This window comes from Balaenoptera physalus, assembly GCF_965194825.1.
Source record: "Balaenoptera physalus genome assembly, chromosome: 7".
Lineage (NCBI taxonomy): Eukaryota > Metazoa > Chordata > Mammalia > Artiodactyla > Balaenopteridae > Balaenoptera > Balaenoptera physalus.
Genome location: NC_138886.1, coordinates 111,112,154 through 111,131,814, shown reverse-complemented (window position 1 = coordinate 111,131,814; position 19,661 = coordinate 111,112,154). Strand labels below are relative to the sequence as shown.

Here is a 19,661-nt window from a genome sequence, read left to right as displayed (position 1 = left end):
ACTACCCCGGGAGAGCAGGTGGCTTTCTTCAGTTGAGGGAAATTCCTGGAGAACAGCGCAGCTAAGAGCCATCCGCAGCCAATGCTCTCAGCAGCTCAGGGAATAAGTGCCTTGTTCCCGAAGTGGGAAACCTGGATGGTACATCATGGCATCTGCTACAACAAAACGGGGACGTACTGTGTCTCCTCACTTATTCAAATCTGCTTTTTTCCAAAGATTTTCAAAGATTCCAACCATCACAAAGACAGTTTTTTTTCATACACTGCCCACCACACTGCTTGTTACATTTATTATAGGTTATTTCATATTTTGTGTTAGAATGTTGAATGAGACATTTTCCCATCGTATTCTCTAGCTGGTTATTCCTACTATGTAAAAACAGTATATATGGGTTACTGTATTTATTTTTTTATTTATTTATATTTTTCAGCTTTATTGAGGCATAATTGATACACAATAAATTGCATGTATTGAAAGTGATATATGGGAATTCACTGGCGGTCCAGTGGTTAGGACTCCACGCATTCACTGCCTAGGGCCCAAGTTCAATCCCTGGTCAGGGAACTAAGATCCCGCAAGTTACACGGCCAAAAGAAAAAGAAAAGTGATGCTTGGATGAGTTTTGACATATGTATACATTTATAAAAACACCTCTACAGTTATCACCCCCAAAAGCTTCCTTATGTCCCTCTGTCTTCCACTGGCCCAAGGCAACCACTCATCTGCTTTCTGGAACTATAGTTGCATTTTCTAGAATTTTTAATTAATGGAATCCCACAGTATGTACCCTTTTTTGCTTGTCTGCTCAGCATAATTATTTGGAAATTCATCCATGTTGTTTTGTGTATCAATAGTTTGTTTCTTCTTATGTCTATCTAGTATTCTATCATGTGGCTAGACCACAATCTGTTTATCCATTTACCTGCTGATGGAAATTTGCTTATTGTTCTCAGTTTTTGGCAATTGCACATAAAGGTGCTATGAATATTTATGTACAAGTCTTTGTGTGGACATGTGACTTCTTTTCTCCTGAGTAAATATCTACAAATGGAATGGCTGGGTCCTGTGGGAGGGATGTGTTTAACTTTTTTAGCAAACTGTCCAACTGTTTTCCAAACAATTTTCAAAATGATTGATTGATACCCTCATTTTACATTCCCACTGGCAGTAAATGAGAGCTCCAGAAGCCTCCAAATGGCTTCTACCATAACCTTTGCCAATCTTCAGTGTGGTTTAAGTTTTAGCCATTCTAATAGGTATGGATTAGTATATTATTGTGGTTTTAGTTTGTGTTTCCTTAGTGGCCAATGATGTTGAACAGCTTCCCATGTATTTATTGTGTTTATTTTTACCAGATATCCAACTTAACTGTCTATTTCTAAAATATCTTTATTGAATTAATTGGGTTTTCTAGGTCCACAAATAAATCACATGTAAGTAACGATATTTATTTCCTTCAATAATGATGTCCCAATTCCTTTTTTTTTTTGTCTTATTTCATTGGTGACAACATAAATAATAGTAGTATCATTGTCTTTTCCTTGACTCTGACATAGTCAGTTTCATATTAAAAGATGATATTTACATTAGAACATTTAATTCTTTACATATACTTGTATTCCGTCTTTATTTGCTAAGATTTTGTTAAGAAGTTTACCTTTACAATTATTTAAATAATTACATAAGTTTCTTTTTTTCCCCTTTTGGATATAAAAATGGAATCAAATTCTATACACTATTTTCTAATTTTTTGTGGGCTTTTATGATGAGCATCTTCCCATGCATTTAATATCATTTCATAACATTATGATCGAAGGCTGCATAATATTTTATTTTATAGAGGTACCATAATTTAGTTAGCTAGACTTCTACTATAGGACATTTAGGTTATTTATACTTTTTCTTTTGCTATTATAAATTTTGTTGAGATAAATATTCTTGTATTTAAATTTTGGTGTACATCTAGGCCTATTAACGTAGGCTAAAATTTCTAGTTTGCAATGCTAGGTCAGAGTCTGAACATTTTAAGGCTTTTGATATTTACAAGGAAATCTCCCTCAAGAAAGCTAGTAGCCATTTATACGCTTCCCAACATTCTAATCTGTTCCAACAATTAGATAGATGACCAATGCTGCCTCTGTCATTTTCATTTGCCTTGGATTACTCTGAGTTTTTTAAATGTGTATTTATTTTTTGTTTTCTATTTTAGTGCTTTATTTCCTTTACTTTCTGTCTTCTGTTATACGTACAGTTGATACTCATTATTTGAGGATTCTGTATTTGTGAATTTACCCATTAACTGGAATTTATTTGTAACCTCAAAATCTACATGCATGGTATTTTTGCGATCGTATACAGACACGTTTAAAGCAGTGGAGAATTTCAGTTGCTCGAAATACATGTTCCTTGCTGAGGTCAATCCAGGGAATGCTCTGCGTTCTTGGTTCAGCTCTGATTGTAACAAGCATCCTTTGTGTGGTCTATTACTGCCATCAAGTTTTTGCATTTTTGTGCCTTTTGTTGATGATTTCATCATTCAAATGGTCCCCAAGCCTATTGCTGAAGCTCTTCTAAGCACAATAAAGCTGCAATGTGTCTTTTGGAGAAAATATGTGCAGTAGATAAGCTTTGTTCAGGCATGAGCTATATATAGTGTTGTTGACTGTGAGTTCAATGTTAGTGAATCAACAGTATATATTAAATATAGGTATACCTGATTTTATTATGCTTCACTTTATTGCACTTTGCAGATACCATGTTTTTTACAAAGTGAAGGTTTGTGGCAACCTTGCACAGTGGAGCAGGTCTACTGGCACCATTTTTCCAACAGCGTTTGTTCGCTTTGTGTCTCTATGTCACATTTTGGTAATTCTTGAAATATTTCAAACTTTTCCACTATAATTGTAATTGTTATGAGGGTCTGTAATCAGTGATCTTTGATGTTACTACCATAACTTTTTGAAGTATCTGCAAAGTGCAATAAAGTGAAGCACAATAAAATGAGGTAGGCCTGTATTTAATATATATTGTTGAAGGCTTGGATGATGGTTAGCATTTTTTAGCAATAAAACATTTTTCAATCAAGGTGGGTACATGGTTTTTTAGAGATTATGCTATTGTACACTTAATAGACAACAGGAGAGTGTATCCATAACTTTTATATGCACTGAGAAACCAAAAAATTCATGTGACTTGCCTTATTGAGATAATTGCTTTATTACGGTGGTCTGGAATCGAACACACAATATCTCCTAGGTGTGCTTGTAAAGCGTCTTTAAACAGAAAACATATAAAATAAAGTTGTGTATTGATCAGTTGATGAAAATGTTGTGTCCAGAAGCTCAAAGGAACATAACCCTGTATTTCCCATAGGAGCAGTGGCTCAGCATTTGGTAATTCAGTGCTCAGGGGGGCTTTGTAGACTATAACTATTGTATATAATGAGAATTGACTGTACTATGTTTTCTGTGGTTTTCCTTCAGTGGTTTAGAAGGTTTGCTTCAGCTCATCACCATCTTCACTCCCTTCTGAACACTTGCTTCTCAGAATCCCTTGCCATCAGGCCTCCAGTTTAAGTTCCGCCAGTGAGAAGTACCCGTGTGAGATTAAGACGGTGGAAGAGAAGGCACGTCCTACTCCTCCAGCAGGATAGACACATGGGCAGATGGTGGCGTCCTGGTTTCTGTGTCACACGAGGGCTGCAGCAGCTTCACGGTGAGATCTCGCATGGTGCCTGCTTTGGTGCTTCAGGGAGCTGAGTTGATTGAATGGCAACTTCCTGCAACATCTGCATAGAATTTCCCAACACTCAACCAGTTTTCCCTGACCTCTGCTTCCTTAGATCTTCCAACCATTCTGTAAGCACCCAGTTCCCTGTATTGCATTCCTCATTTGAGATACTAGTTTCTGTTTTCTTGACTGAGGCCTGACTAATACAGTATTGGTACTAGACAAGGTGTGCCTTCTCTGTGAAGGAAGAAGGAAGCACAATTATTTTGATGACCAGAGTGCTGGCGCCAAGCAGAACCCACATGCCCCCCTTCTCTGGAGCACACAGCTAAGTGGTATTACTCGCTTTCCTCGCATCTAGGTGGGGCCTGGTGAGAAGAACCCTTGCCTACTCCCTCCCCACTGCCTGCACTGGAGCCATAAGCAAGAAATACAGTTTACTCTGATATATCACTAAGATGGAGGGATTTTCTTTTTTTGGCCCCAACATGTGGCTCTTACTTCCCCAGCCAGGGATTGAACCCAGGCCACAGCAGTGAAAGCACTAAGTCCTAACCACTGGACCACCAGGGAATTCCCAGATTGAAGGATTCTTTGTTTTAGCAGTTAGCCTACTCTAATACAAATGGTGTTTTTTTTTTTTCAAACTTTTTGGCTGTGTTGGGTCTTCGTTGCTGTACGGGGCCTTTCTCTAATTGCGGCGAGCAGGGGCTACTCTTCATTGTGGTGCGCGGGCTTCTCATTGCGGTGGCGTCTCTTGTTGTGGAGCACAGGCTCTATGCATGCGGGCTTCAATAGTTGTGGCACACGGCCTCAGTAGTTGTGGCTCACGGGCTTAGTTGCTTCGCGACGTGTGGGATCTTCCCAGACCAGGACTCGAACCTGTGTCCCCTGAATTGGCAGATGGATTCTTAACCACTGCGTCACTAGGGAAGTCCCCTACAAATGGTATTTTAATATAGTACTGGTGCCTACTTCCTATATATCTAAAAATATCCTTCGCTCATAATTCTATTATCACCAATGACAAGAATGGAACAGTACTTACTGATTCCCTCCTAAGTAAGATGAAAAACTCACCATGCTTTTACTTCCATCCACTTTCACTCCTACCTGTCTTTGTTGGTATAGTATGGAATTGCATTGAGGTTATAATTAATTATTTTTTTGACATTTGCATTCTATCTTATAATCACATTTTCAATAATTATTAGGCTTTATTCAACACAGAACAGGTTTTAATGTTCACTAGCCATCCTTTCACAGCACAAATTAACCCTGTTGAGTTCTTTATTTGCTGTGTGTCTTGGTTTCTGTAAAAAGCCTTTTGGTACTTGACTTAAGAAAGATCTATAGAGAAGATACACTTTCTGAGTCCTTGAATAGCTGAGACAATGTGTCTTGATTGTTTTTGATACAGGACTTGACTGGGTCCATAATCTTGATTAACTACCTTATTCCCTGAAAACTGTAATAGTTGGCACATGTTCTTTTATCATTTAAGGTGGTTTTATCGGAAAAGTTTGAAGTAGATGGGCTTTCTTTGCTTTTAGGTTACATTTCCCTCTTCCTCAAATGCTTTATAAGATCTTTATTCTGCCATCTTGATATTTACCAATTCTATCACATGTACCTGTAGATGGATTTTTTGTCATTAACTTTGCTTGGTACTCAGTGAGCCCCTTTGAAATGTTGATACTTTTGCCAGATACACTGCTAAGTGCTCTGTATGTATGACATTATGACAATCCTATGACGAGATAGCTATTACCCCTCCCAATTTGCAGATGATGAAACTGAGGTTCAAGGACTCGTAAGGGGTCCAACAACAGAACTGAGATAGGAACTTAGGTCTACTTCACTCCAGGATCTGAGGTTTTAGTCACTATACCATGCAATTTCTTTCAAAGGAAAAAAAACTCTTTTACTGTATAATATCTAACATTCTGCTTTTGTTGCCGCAGTTCCTGATTCTTTTTCAGAGATAAGACATAATAATCGCCCATATAGTGGGTCTCTCTTGTTTAGTCTTTATATCTGCTAGTTTTCATTTTGTCATCCTTTTCTTTTATGTTATCATAGAGCTTAGCAAAATGATTCTTTTTTTAAGATTGAGATATAATCAACACACAACATATTAGTTGCAGGTGTACAACATAATGATTCTATATTTATACATATTGTGAAATGATCACCATAATAAGTGTAGTTAAGATCTATCACCAGAGTTACAAATTTTCTGCTTTTTTTTTTTTTTTAACTTTTAGGACCTACTCTCTTAGGCAAACATTATTTATATTTGGATTATGTTTTCTTCACTTTTTGCCTGCTCTTTCCTGATTCTAATGCAGATTTAATCTTTTAAAGTGAATATTTAACTTTTCATTTTTCCCGCCCCATCAATTTCCTTTTCTATTTCTCTGCCTTTCAGCCAGATCCACTGACATCTCAATTCCTCTTCATTTTTGCTAAAATCTTGTTTTACAGTCTGTTTTCTAGCATTTTCTCCTGTCTCTGTATTATATAGTGCCCCAGAGTCTGCACTTCCTCTGCATCTCTGAGTACTGTGCTCTCCATCTTTTATGTCTCAGGATATTTTCATAGATAGCGTGATGCTTGTAGTCTCTTCAATGGCCCATTAAAGGCGGGAGGTCTGCCCAGTGCCCTTAGTTTCCCGTAAATAATCAGAATGGATGCTATTAGACTACTCCTCTCAAATCTCATGGTAGGATCCTGTCAACATAAATTTACATTACTGGTTTAGCAGTACCTTATTCTGAGAGGGAAATAAAGACAGTTGATATAGAGGTGGGTGCGGGACATGAAGGGAAGATTTGATTTTGTGCCATTTCTTTTGTCACAGGGTCATCTTTTGGACCTGGCTCTCTGTTTAGGCCAGCCTCAATACCTGCAGTTTTACCTGCTAAGTTTGTGATGCTGCTCTCTTGGAAGGAGAGCGTGAGCCATTGGCGTGGATAATGGGGGTGGCAGGACAGACCATTTGTGGTAGGTGGTAGCTGATCTCCTATTTCACGTTGTTACGCGGAGAATTGGGGCTACGCCTTCCTCATACAGAAGAATAGCACTGGGACCCAGACAGCTGGTCCTAAGCATCACAGAATCCCACTCCCTCCAGCAATGGCTCAGCCAGGACGGGCCCACACAGCTTCAGAACAGTCCGTTTAATGGCTCTGCAGCCACTCCCATGCCAGCAAACAACAGGATGATACTATGACCTCTAAGACTTGGAGCTCATGCCAGATGGTGTATTATGGCTCCACCCCTGGGACTCCCATTTCTAGTGTGTCACCCCTCCTCCCTCCACAGGACCCAGCCCCAGCCAGTCATAGGATGCCGTTGAGCTATCAGATGAAGTTAATTGAAGCTGGAGAAGTACAACTTCCTACCCCACCTGCATCGTGTCTTTATAATACAACATGGTTATCTGTGAGGAATGCAGACATTCCCCAGCCTAGAATGGAATTCACATCTCTCTCTCTCTCTTCCTGTCTCATTCCCTCTGTCACCTACATTTCTGACCTGCTGAATGCTTATTGGACTTAACCACTCTTTATTAGCATTGCAAATGGCAGTCACGTTGATGGTGAAGAAGGAGGCACTGGTACCCTTGCTCCCAAATGTCAGAACCCTTGGCCTGATGTTGGCATCTGCAGCATGGACAGGAACACTAGCCCAGGATGTCTTTTGTTTGCCCTTTTATTTTTATTTATTTATTTTGTATCGTATAGTTTCTTTTTTTTTGAACTTTTGGATTTTATTTTATTTATTTTTGTATACAGCAGGTTCTTATTAGTTATCCATTTTATACATATCAGTGTATACATGTCAATCCCCATCTCCCTTTTAGATCCACTCTCTACCCCCCACTATGGCCGGGGGTGGGGAGTCAGTTGACCCATGTGGTCTCCTTCAGTGGCGTGCTGGAGCCTCAAGAGCTGATTATGCGCATCTGTTCCTAGCTCCATGTCTGGTGACCACGGCAGGAGTATTTACACCATGGAAATCATCAAACACTACCAATAAGCACAGACACACACACACACACACACACAGAGTTCAGAGTTTGTTGTTAAATGTTTATTGACCAGCACACCACTGGGGCTATATCAGTATACGATAGACTCCCTTGCACTTTGGCTTCTGGTTGGGTTTGGCAATTGGGAGGCCCCTGCAGGGGATTGAAGGATGAGAAGAGAGCGTGGTCAGAGTATCCTTTCTCCTGGCTCCATCCCTCACAGGTTTCCACAGATTGGTTGCATCCCTTTACAAAGGTGATAGCTGCTGTCAGGCACCCACTCCATGCATGTACCTTCTCTGGAATCCAGATATTTCTTCTTCTTCCCTCTTCAGGTCTCTGAGTGGTACTGGCTCCAGGTAATGGATCACCTCTCTCTGGCTTCCATATACCACGAGTGCCCTTATGATACTCTCCTCTAATAACCCATTGGAGTGTGGGTCACTTGTTCCTCCCGTGACCCTGACTAATAGGGATCCTAAATCACATTGTTGTGCAGAACTGCTTACTTGTTTCCTGGGTGCATCCCTGGGTCTCCGTTTAGATAGCAGTTTCCAGGAGCAGTGGTTTTCAAACTCTTTAGAGCCTTGCTTGGGATGTTTTCTTCAAATGAAATCTTACCTCAGAACTCAACATACATATCTTCCTTGACTTACAACATGGTTACATCCTGATAAACACATGGTAAGTTGAAAATATAGTAGGTCAAAAATGCATTTAATACACCTAACTTACTAGACATCCTAGCTTAGCCCAGCCTACCTTAAACATGCTCAGAACACTTACCTTAGCCTACAGTTGGGCAAAATCACCTAACACAAAGCCTATTTTATAATAAAGTGTTGGCTATCTCATGTAATTTATTGAATACTGCACTGAAAGTGAAAAATAGGATGGTTGTAAGTGTATCAGTTGTTTACCCTCATGATCGCATGGCTGACTAAAAGCTGTGGCTTGCTGGCTGCCCAGCATCACAGAAAAGTATGGTGCCACATATATACAATGGAATATTACTCAGCCATAAAAAGAAACGAAATTGAGTTATTTGTAGTGAGGTGGATGGACCTAGAGTCTGTCATACAGAGTGAAGTAAGTCAGAAAGAGAAAAACAAATACCGTATGCTAACACATATATATGGAATCTAAAAAAAAAAAAAAAGGTTCTGAAGAACCTAGGGGCAGGACAGGAATAAAGACGCAAATGTAGAGAATGGACTTGAGGATACAAGGAGGGGGAAGGGTAAGCTGGGACGAAGTGAGAGAGTGGCATGGACATATATACACTACCAAACGTAAAATAAATAGCTAGTGGGAAGCAGCCACATAGCACAGGGAGATCAGCTCGGTGCTTTGTGACCACCTAGAGGAGTGGGATAGGAAATGTGGGAGGGAGACCCAAGAGGGAGGGGATATGGGGATATGTGTATACGTATAGCTGATTCCCTTTGTGATAAAGCAGAAACTAACACACCATTGTAAAGCAATTATACTCCAATAAAGATGTTTAAAAAAAAAAAGAAAGAAAAGAAAATGATGGTGCCACACATCCCTAGCCCAGGAAGAGATCAAAATTCAAAATCTTAAGTATGGTTTCTACTGAGTGCGTATTGCTTTTGCACCATCGTAAGCGCGAAAAATTGTTAACTCGGGGACTCTGTCTATAGACATTAGATAAGTAAAGATTCTTGTCTTAAGTGGGGTAAAGGGCTACCTGCTCACCATCCTCTACCGTCACCTCCCACGGCCACCGTGGATATGGATACCCTTCACAGGAACCTGCGAGGACCCAAGAATCACAATTTAAATACCACATTCCTAGAAGAGAGAGAGCATAGCTTGTATTTCCTGGGCACCTAGAGAGATGTGGGTAAACCGCAGGCTTATTTTCAAGCTACCATCTCTAGAGCACTTACTGCATGCCGGCCCTGTTCTAAGTGTTTTACATTGGTTAGTTCACTTAATCCTTACAGCAACCCTGGAGAGGGAACTGTCTTTGTTACCCACCTTGTGCCAACAAGAGGACGAAAGCAGTGTGCTTAAATCAGGATCACACCGCTAGTGTAGCTAGAGAATTTAGTTGCAGAGCTTGTGGGCTTATGCACTCTGTATGTTCCCCCAAATGTCCTTTTGAGTAATAAGTGAGGAGCATTCGAATCCAGGAAGTTAGAAAAAACTCACAGCCTCAGAATGCAGCCTGAGGAGCCCTCAGTGCCCCGTGGATCTCCTGGATGACTCCACCCAACTTCCACGTCTGACAGCTGAGTTATAGATAGACAGTCCCTGACGTAGAAGGAGGAAAGCGCTGCTCCTTGGCTATTTTATCCCTCAGCTGGCAACATGTTATGTGTTGAAGTAACCAATGAAACGATGCAAAGGCTGTTTTTTCTAAAGCTTTTAAAATTCTGATTGGTAGGGTTAATTGCTACAACCTTGGCTCTGGATATCTCTCCACTCTTCTTTCGCCCCAGTCCAGATGCAGGAAGAAAGCACTGAGCTTCCCAAGCTGCTGCAGGCTTGAGGGCTGGTCTTCCCAAGAACAGTGCAAATTTGAGGACTTTGAACCACACACTCAGGGACAGAACCATCAATATCTGGAAGGTTTTGTTTCTGAAATTTTGATAGCACCTCCAATCAGAAATGTAAAAAAAAGTAATAAAAGCCAAGCAGGAAATTCCTTGCGGTCCAGTGGTTAGGACTCTGCCCTTCCACTGCGGGGGCCACAGCTTCCATCCCTGGTCGGGGAACTCAGACCCCACATGCCGCATGGCTTGGCAAAAAATAAAAAAATTTAAAAATAAAAGCCAAGCAAACCCCGCACAACTTGTGGGTTGTATAGAAGTCTCAAACTTCTGATCTGCCACACATCTGGGAGTGAGGTCAAATGTTGTTTTTAAAAACACTTTATCCATTTCTCAATTAGGAGTCCTCAAAGATGTCAAGAGACCAAGAATATTTGAACAGTATAAAAGCTCAGTTCCTTCACCTATTTCTTCTTTCCTTGGGTAGAAAAACAAACTATTATTTGAATTATTGGGAGAAGCCGATAGGGAAGGCTTGGCTTTTATTAAAGAGCAGAAGTGAATTATTAATTCACATGAGGGTTGAAAGTACAGTCTCTGTCATACCCTAAATATTTGGAACTCTAGAGCCCAGCCTGCACATTTCCTGGGAGCAGGACCGGCTTCACAATTTCTGGGGCTTGGTGCCAGCTGAAAATGGAAGGGCCCTTGCTCAAAATTATTTAGAACTTTAAGACGGCACCACCAGAGCTTCAGACTAAGTGCAGGGTTGGTGTGGGCGAGGAGCCCTTTGTGGACGTCCCTGGAGCTGGACCTGCCTGTGTGCAGTGACCCATACTGAGTCCTGGGAGGATGGGAAAGGTAAGCCTCCGTCTCTACCAACGGAGGTCCAGGAAAGAAGCAATCGTGTGCTCCAACTCACTCAAGAAGGCTGGAGTCAGACCACTACTCCCAATCACCCCTTCTTTCAAGCTTGTGTTGGAATAAGAATCCCATCCAAGGGCTTCCCTGGTGGTGCAGTGGTTAAGAATCCGCCTGCCAATGAAGGGGACACGGGTTTGAGCCCTGGTCCGGGAAGATCCCACATGCCGCGGAGCAACTAAGCCCGTGCGCCACAACTACTGAGCCTGCGCTCTAGAGCCCGCGAGCCACAACTACTGAAGCCTGCATGCCTAGAGCCCGTGCCCTGCAACAAGAGAAGCCACCGCAGTGAGAAGCCCGCGCACCGCAACGAAGAGTAGCCCCTCTCACCACAACTAGAGAAAGCCCACACGCAGCAACGAAGACCCAACGCAGCCAAAAATAAAATAAATAAATTCATTAAAAGAAAAAAAAAGAATCCCATCCAAGACAAAGACAAATACCATATGATATCACTTATATGTGGAATGTAAAATATGACACAAATGAACCTATCTATGAAACAAACAGAATCAGGGACATAGAGAATAGACTGGTGGTAGCCAAAGGGGAGGGGCGTGTGAGAGGGTAGGAATGGGAGTTTGGGGTTAGCAAATGCAAACTGGAATATATAGGATGGATAAACAACAAGGTCCTACTATATAGCACAGGGAACTATATTTAATATCCTGTGATAAACCATAATGGAAAAGAATATGAAAAATAATGTATATACATGTATAAATGAGTCATTTTGCTGTACAGCAGTAATTAACATAACATTGTAATTCAACTATACTTCAATAAAAAATAAATTAAAAAAAAAAAAGAATCTCATCCCCTACCCATTCAACCAGTATTTGTGTCACTGTTGGATGCGTCCCACTTTCTGGAATAAAGAGGAGAGAATCAGTTCATGTTACACGTACATTACTTTTTAAAAAAATACGCTTTATTTTTTAGTGTTAGGTTCACAGCAAAATTGAGAAAAAGGTACAGAGAGTTCCCATATACCTTCTGCCCTCACATATGCACAGCTTCCCCCATTACCAACGTCCCCACCAGGTGGTACATCTGTTATAACTGATGACCCTACACGGACACATCATCGTCAGCCAAAGTCTATAGTTTACATTAGGGTTTATTCTTGGGGTTGTACATTCTGTAGGTTTGGAGAAATATATAATGTCATGTAACCACTATTATGGTACCACACGGAATAGTTTCACTGCCCTAAAAATCATCTGGGCTCCACCTATTCATTCCTCCTTCCTCTTTCTTTTATTTTTTTGGCTGTGACATGTGGCTTGCGGGATCTTAGTTCCCCAACCAGGGATTGGACCTGCGCCCACGGCAGTGAAAGCACCGAGCCCTAACCACTGGACCACCAGACAATTCTCCCTCCTTCTTCTTAATGTTTTACACATTTTGTGTGTGTGTGCCATTTGTCAGTCTGGTGAAGTCTTTGGATATTTTCTCCCACATAAGATTTTTAATGCATAAAATACAATAATAATTGAAGTACAAAAGGAAGTCGTATACTAAAGTTATAAAAACATTTAAAAACAAAATCGTTAGTAATATATTTGCTTCTTCATTAGCACATTAAATTACTAGACCTGACAGCAAGTCTAACACCTACTATAATTTTCAAGTAGTGATGACGGGCATACATGATCATTTGAAATATCTTCAGTAATTCTGATGTGCAATGAAAGTATTAGTGACAGAGCTACAGGGTCTACTGAATACAACTGTGGTTTTATCCATTTATTTTTGGCCCATATTCATAAGGGAAGGAAATACTAGGTCTCAGAGAGAGGATGATGAGAATAAAGCTGTGATATATATTTTTTCCCACCCAAGCTCTCACGTCCCAGGCTGGTATTAAGCTCTTGTCTGTCTGCTGGGACATAGCACACCAAGTTGCTCCCCTAAGAGCTGGTCCCTACCATGCGGGCATTGGCTAAGGAGCAAACCGGTAAGGGAGGGGGGCGCTGGAAGGGTGGAAAGGAGAGAAGGTCTTCCGCTTCGCTCACCGTGTCTGCCAGCGTCCTGCCAACAATAGTATTCCATCCTAGTAGCAGAAGGTGATTCTAGCAGTGGTTGGTTCCAGTTTCCAGTTGTTTCCACGCTCTCAGAATCAGTCTCCTGGTGTCCTCATGAGACACCACCCACTGGGTACCATCCTCTTGGCTACCAAAACAAACTACCAAACGCTGGATGGCTTAAAACAACAGAGATGGATTGTCTCAGGTTCTGGAGGCTGGAAGTCTGAGATGAAGGGGTGGGCAGAGCCGAGCTCCCTCTGACAGCTCCAGAGGAGAAGCTTTCCTGCCTCTTCTGGCTTCTGGTGCTGCCTGCAATCTCGGTGTCCCTCAGCTCATAGATACATCATGGCTCCAGTCACGTGTGTGCTGTCTTCTCATTGTGTCTTCACATTGTCTTCCCTCCACGTATCTCTGTGTCCTCATCTCTTCTTTCTATAAGGATATTGTCATACTAAATTAGAACCCATTCTAATGACCTCCTTTTAACTTGATTACCTCTGTAAGGACCCACTTTCCAAATAAGGTCACATTCAGAGGTACTGGGGGTTAGGACTCCAATATATATTTTTTGAGGGGACACAATTTAACCTATTACACCTCTTCTCAGGGGTCTGGGTCCCAGCTCCATGGAAACCGTCTCCAAGCTTCTAGTTCCCCCCAACCCCAGGTGGGAGCTGTTTCCTACAGTTATTATTTCTGAGCTACCTAGTGTCTCCCTCTTGTCTTCCAGCCCTCCAGGCTCTGATTAATCAATTCCTTACATTACATTCTCTCTGTTAAAATAACTGGTGTGGTTTCACTTTCCTGGCCAGACCTTGGCTGACTTAGACGACCCCTGAATCTTCAGCGTGGACCCCCCCAGGTTAAGAGCATCTGATGTCTTAAATAGATATCCAGTAATTATCTCAAGAAAGAATCAGGAATTATAAGTGAGGATTCATGACTATCAGAATGAGACTTCCAATATGTACACCCTTTTGTCTCGTTTAAATGTCTCAGTTGTTCCCTTATTGTATTCTTGTGTTAGATACTAGAAAATGAGATGTCTTCAGAGGCAGTGAGAAAGAAGGAAGCTATGTGTGTGGGGGGCGGGGGTGGGGGTGGGGCTCTTGGATGAGAAGCAACCCCATGGGGTAGAGAAGAGGGGCAGCACTAAGAGCAAATGAAAGTCATTGAGTCCCTGGGACTGGGGCAGGGCGGAAAAGAAGAACATGGTAGCTGGGCCTGGGAACCGGTTCTGGGAATCCCACAGGGAAAAAAGCTTTGGTGCCCTTTAACCCAGTCTCTAGAAAGCTCTCCTAGGAAAATAATCCAAAAGAAAAAATATCTAAACCCCTTGACTTTTTCCCAGCCTGTCAGGCCTGGGGGTATAGACAAGGGTCCATTAACAGTGATGTCCATGGTCTTTGGCATCCTGGCCCACATGCGGAACTGGACGACTTCAAGCCTCTGCTTGGAGCCGGCCAATCAGGTCTCAGAGTCCCCTGCAAGGGTCTCACACGTGCTAAGGACCAGACCTGCTTCTGCTCTGCTCTTGCCTGTGTGTGGACGTCCTCAGCCTGCAGCCCATGAGAGGGTGGTGCTTTGCTTCTGCCACCGCTGTTCCACCCACATGAAAAGGCTGCGTCTGGGCCATTTTCATGGATATGGCAAGCTCTGCCAATGTGCCCGGCTGTCCTTTCCACACCTGGACCAGGAAGTGACACTGCTTTGCCCTGGGTCTCACAGACCCTTCATCAAAAAGACGCTTTCCCCTTCTGCCTGTTCACCTCCTCTTTACAAAAGACCGGACCGAGTCCAGTCTTGGACTTCAGACACCAGTCACAAGTCCAGGCAGTCACCTGTGCTTTGACTGTTCCGCTATATATCAGAGGTTCCCGTGACTTCCTCCTTGGGTTTGATTAATTTGCTAGAGCGGCTCACAGAACTTGGGAAACCTGTAGACCTACTAGATCACTGGTGTATTATGAAAACGTATCACTCAGCAACAGCCAGATGGAGGAGATGCATAGGGCAAGAAATGGGGGAAAGGGCGTGGAGCTTCCATGACCCCTCTGAGGTCATTCTCCCAGCATCTCCACGTGTTCTCCAACCTGTATGCTCTCTGAACTCTGTCCTTTTTGGGGTTTTGCGGAGGCTTCATTACATAGGCATGATTGATTGCATCACTGGTCATTGGTAGCTGACTCAACCTCCAGCCCCTCTCCTCTCCCTGGAAATCACAGGGTAGGGCTGAAAATTCCAACCCTCTAGTCACATGGTTGGCTCCACAGGCAACCAGCCCCCACCCCTTACAGAGGGATTTCCAAAAGTCACCTCATTAGCATAACAAAAGGCACCTTAAGGGCTTGCATCGCAGGAAATTCCAAGAGTTTTAAGAGCTTTGTGCCAGGAATGGGTCAAAGGCCAAATATATATATTGCCTATTATAATCACGATATCACCGGCCCGTGGATGAAGCTGGTCCCCTCTGCTGCTCCCTCAGTGGAACAGGGAGCATAATTCCTGCTCTGTGCGTCTTCTGGAGCCTCAAACTTGTTCATGGGTGTGAAGCTATTTCAATAGTTTGAAAGAAAGAACAAGTCTTGCTACTTTTTAAAGGACCTGCTAAAGAACTTTGGACACTGTGCTCTCAGGAAGAATGACTTTTCTAGAGACTCACTCAGAGGACTCACCAGCAGGTGCATGAACCCCTTGTTGAGGGCACTGGGGTTTGGGGTGAGAAGACCTGGATTCAAGACCCGGTTCTGCCACATTCCAGGCACGTGACTTGGGCCTCACACTTCCTCATCTGTAGAATGGGAATAACAATAACATCTCCTACAAAGGTCTGTTGTGAGGATCAAATGAGGTGAGTGAAAGTGTAAAGAAAAAAAAAAAAAGGCAGTTGCCCTAATTATTATATCTATGTACCTAATGATTTTATTAATTACCATGGAGCATGGGCTAGGGTTAAAAGGGCACGGAAGACTGGCCCTGCACGCAAAGGTCTTGTGCACAGACAGAAAACTGTGGCCACCCGTGCTCACTGACAGGCGAGTCCCACCCAGTAAGCGCGGGGTGGGGGGAGGAGGCAGGGAGAGGGTTGAAGTTAAGAGTTCACATCAGTGCCCTCCGTGGGGGAGGAACTGACATCAGAGGGCTCTTCAGGCTCCCTGTAAAGGGGTGGTAGGGGTAACAATAGGGACATTCAGTCCTGCTTCTCTGCCCCAGATCCCAAACTAGATCTAGGGGCGGAGCCTCCGCAGGCAAACACGCCAGCCTCGAGTCCGGGAAAGAAGTCAGCTCCATAAGCAGCTGTCAATCAACCACAATCATCCCGGCTCTAGGGTCTCCAAGCATCTTGGGAGAAGGCGCTGCTTGCCAAGTCTTTACGCCCTTGAGATGGCATCACGCATGAGGCGGGGTGGGCTCAGCGCCCCTCCGTCACTCAGATCCCCCGGTGGGAGAAATCCGGGAGAAGAGGGCTCTGGCGATGTGGTCCTCCGCCCGGCGGGGAAGTGGGGGGCGCTCTGCGTGGCCGAAGTCCGAGCCAACGGCAGGGAGGGGAGATGGAGTTTGGCAGCAACCGCGCTTGGTGGTCTGCCCGGGGAGACTCAGAACGAGCAGATTTGGGTCTCTGCGACAGCGCCCCAGCCTTGTTTCAATGGCCCTTGACTTCCCTAGCTTCTTGCCACACAGCCTGAGCTTGTTTTTCTCGCCTGTAATAAAGAGGCTGTTAAAACGACATGAAAAATCGTCTCGAACTTGCTAATTATTCAATAAATAGCAGCTGTCATCGGCGTGGTCACAGTCGGCAGCACTGCCGCGTCATCCGTGGATGGCTGAGTCAGACCCGCCGGACCCCGAGCCGGACCTCGACTCTTTCCAGGCGCTTTCGCTCCCCGGCCTGGGAGGGAGCTGCGAACGTCCTGCTGCCCAGGCAACGAGGAGCCCGCGCGCAGAACCGGGAGCAGACCTTGCACGCGTCTTCTTCCCCTCGCTCCCCACGCTCCAGGTTGGTGCATCAGACACCTACGGGCTTCCTGGCGATCGTTCTAGTGCCCACGAGGACCGCAGGCGCTGGCTGAACTCCAACCCGGACAGCCTACCTGGCTCTCACTCCCCGCATCTCACTGGTTCTATTGGGACCACAGAGGGGCTATTGTGATGTGGTGGGAGCATTTTTATTGCAACAAAAATGGCATTTAGTGGGGTTGCCAGTGATGGTAGACACCCTGCAAAGTGTGGAACAGTCCTGAATAACAAAGAACTGTGTGGCATGACCTTCAGAAGTCATGTAAGTGAAAGACCATTTATTACTAATTATCTGAGCTGGGATCTAACCCAGTTTATGTATAAACAAAATGCTTTTTTTTTTGGCAAGATTTTTTTTAAATTGTGGTAAAAAATACAGAACATAAAACTTTACCATTTTAACCATCTTTAAGGGCACAATTAAGTGGCATTGAGTACATTTGCAATGTTGTGCAACGTCACTGCAATATAATTCCAAACCTTTTTCATTAACCCAAACAGAAGCTCTCTACACGTTAAGCAATAGTTCCCTCTTTTCCCTGCCCCCAGTCCTTAATAACCTCTAATCTACTTTCTGACTCTGTGAATTTGTTTATTCTAGGGACCTCATATAGGTGGAATCATACAATATCTGTTCTTTTTTTCATCAAAAACTTTGCCAAGTGTTGTTCACCACATGGGAAAATTACCATCACCGGAGACGAGGCCATGCATAGTATCCGAATCATCAATAAAATTTATATGCATCTGTCTGCGTTTGTAACATTGAACATGGCTGCAAGCATTTGACACTTTAATATGCTTTCTAGTGTGATTATGTCCAAACATTCATGTATTGAAATATTTTATTTTATTTTATTTTACTTTACTTTTTATTCCCAAGTTAAAGCATTATGGTTTTTTAAAAAAATTATGTATAGGTAGCTTAAATAAGCTGTTAATATCATTTTAGGTTGGTAACGGGGTCATTATAAAATATTTATTACAAAATGGGGCTTTGGGCCCAGTGGGGCTGAGAATCAGAGACTTATCCCCTACAGTTCCTGACAAATGACCAGGCATGAGGGAACGTATCCCCAGAAGTGAGGTGCTGTTGACCAACCTTGAATCTGGCCTGTGTTTACAACCTCACACAGCCAGCACCACCCCTCAGACAGGAAATCCTCAAAGCACTGAACCGATTGTCTCTTTGGTCACCACTGCCTGACTGTTGAGGTCTGGCCAGTGCAGACCATAGGGATTTTTGCTCCTGTCCTCAGTGTCGGCCATTGTAATTACTGTTAATGATGGGCATAGGCAGCCTAAACAAATTGAGATCAGATTATTTCTCAGCAATTACCTAAAAGTGACGCTGTATTTTCAGCATTCAACAAAATGATTGATTCCAGCACAAGTCCTGGGCATCTCATGTGTTGACCGAGAATCAGTATTGATGCTGTAAAATACAAAACGCTTTATTTGGGGTCTTAAGAATTGCAAACTGTGGGAGTTTCCTGGTGGCTTAGTGTTTGGGATTCGGCGCTGTCACTGCCGCGGCCCGGTTCGATCCCTGGTGGGGGATCCCACAAGCTGTGCGGCAAGGCCAAAACTTTGAAAAGAGAAAAAAAAAAAAAAAAGAATTGCAATTCAGGAGACACAGATTTGGGTAAAACTGAAAAAGTGTTCCGAGGAAGAGAAAGAGTCAGGGGCTTATAAAGGCAAAGCCATGAGACTGTACTCTGACAAAAGAAAGGAAATACAGTGGTTGCCCTTAAGGGATAGGATGCCATGAGCTCTTTTAGGGTAAGGGCCCAGTAAGTATCTTGAGTTTCTGGCAGATGTTCTGGATGTCTTCGTTAGGACAATAAGTGGCCAAAAGGTCAGATTCCATCCAGATTGAGACGCGCATAAGTCACGTTTCCTCAGCAGCCTTCCAGCTCCATTTTAGAGAGCTCTCTTAGCAATAGTGACTCCATTTTGATTTTCCTTCCACACATGAATGGGAATTTGGGGTCACAATGTATTCATATTCTTGTTTCAGACTGACCTGTACCTGGTTGGGAGCATTCAGATATCAGATTTCGTTTCAATAAAGTGGCCAGAAGTATTACAGATGTTGTCTCCTAACCAACTGCCCCTTTATTATTCACACTTCCTTAGATCAGCCCCAAAGTCTTTCTTGAGAGTGTGTAATCTCATAAGATATTAAATGGGCTCAAATTTGGTTGCTAAAATCAGTTATAAAAATTTATACTTTTATAAATATATATATGTGTGTCTTCTGTTTTCAGGAGAGAAGAGTTTTCATCTGACTTGCCAGGCAATGCCTTAGACAAAATTTAAGAAATATACATATATATATATATATATATATGTATAATATATATGTATAATATATATACTTATATATATATTATATTATTATTTATA

At 42.8% G+C, this 19,661-nt stretch overlaps 1 protein-coding gene across 1 annotated transcript in view; it reads left to right on the top strand.

Moving 5' to 3' along the window:
• The first annotated feature begins 9,182 nt into the window (after nt 1-9,182).
• Nucleotides 9,183-19,661, top strand: part of LOC309664057 (uncharacterized protein) — a 64,798-nt gene continuing 54,319 nt past the window's right edge. Inside the window, exon 1 of the mRNA XM_082469027.1 lies at nt 9,183-9,301. The gene's annotated coding sequence lies outside the window, so the exon portion shown is untranslated. The remainder of the gene's footprint in view (nt 9,302-19,661) is intronic.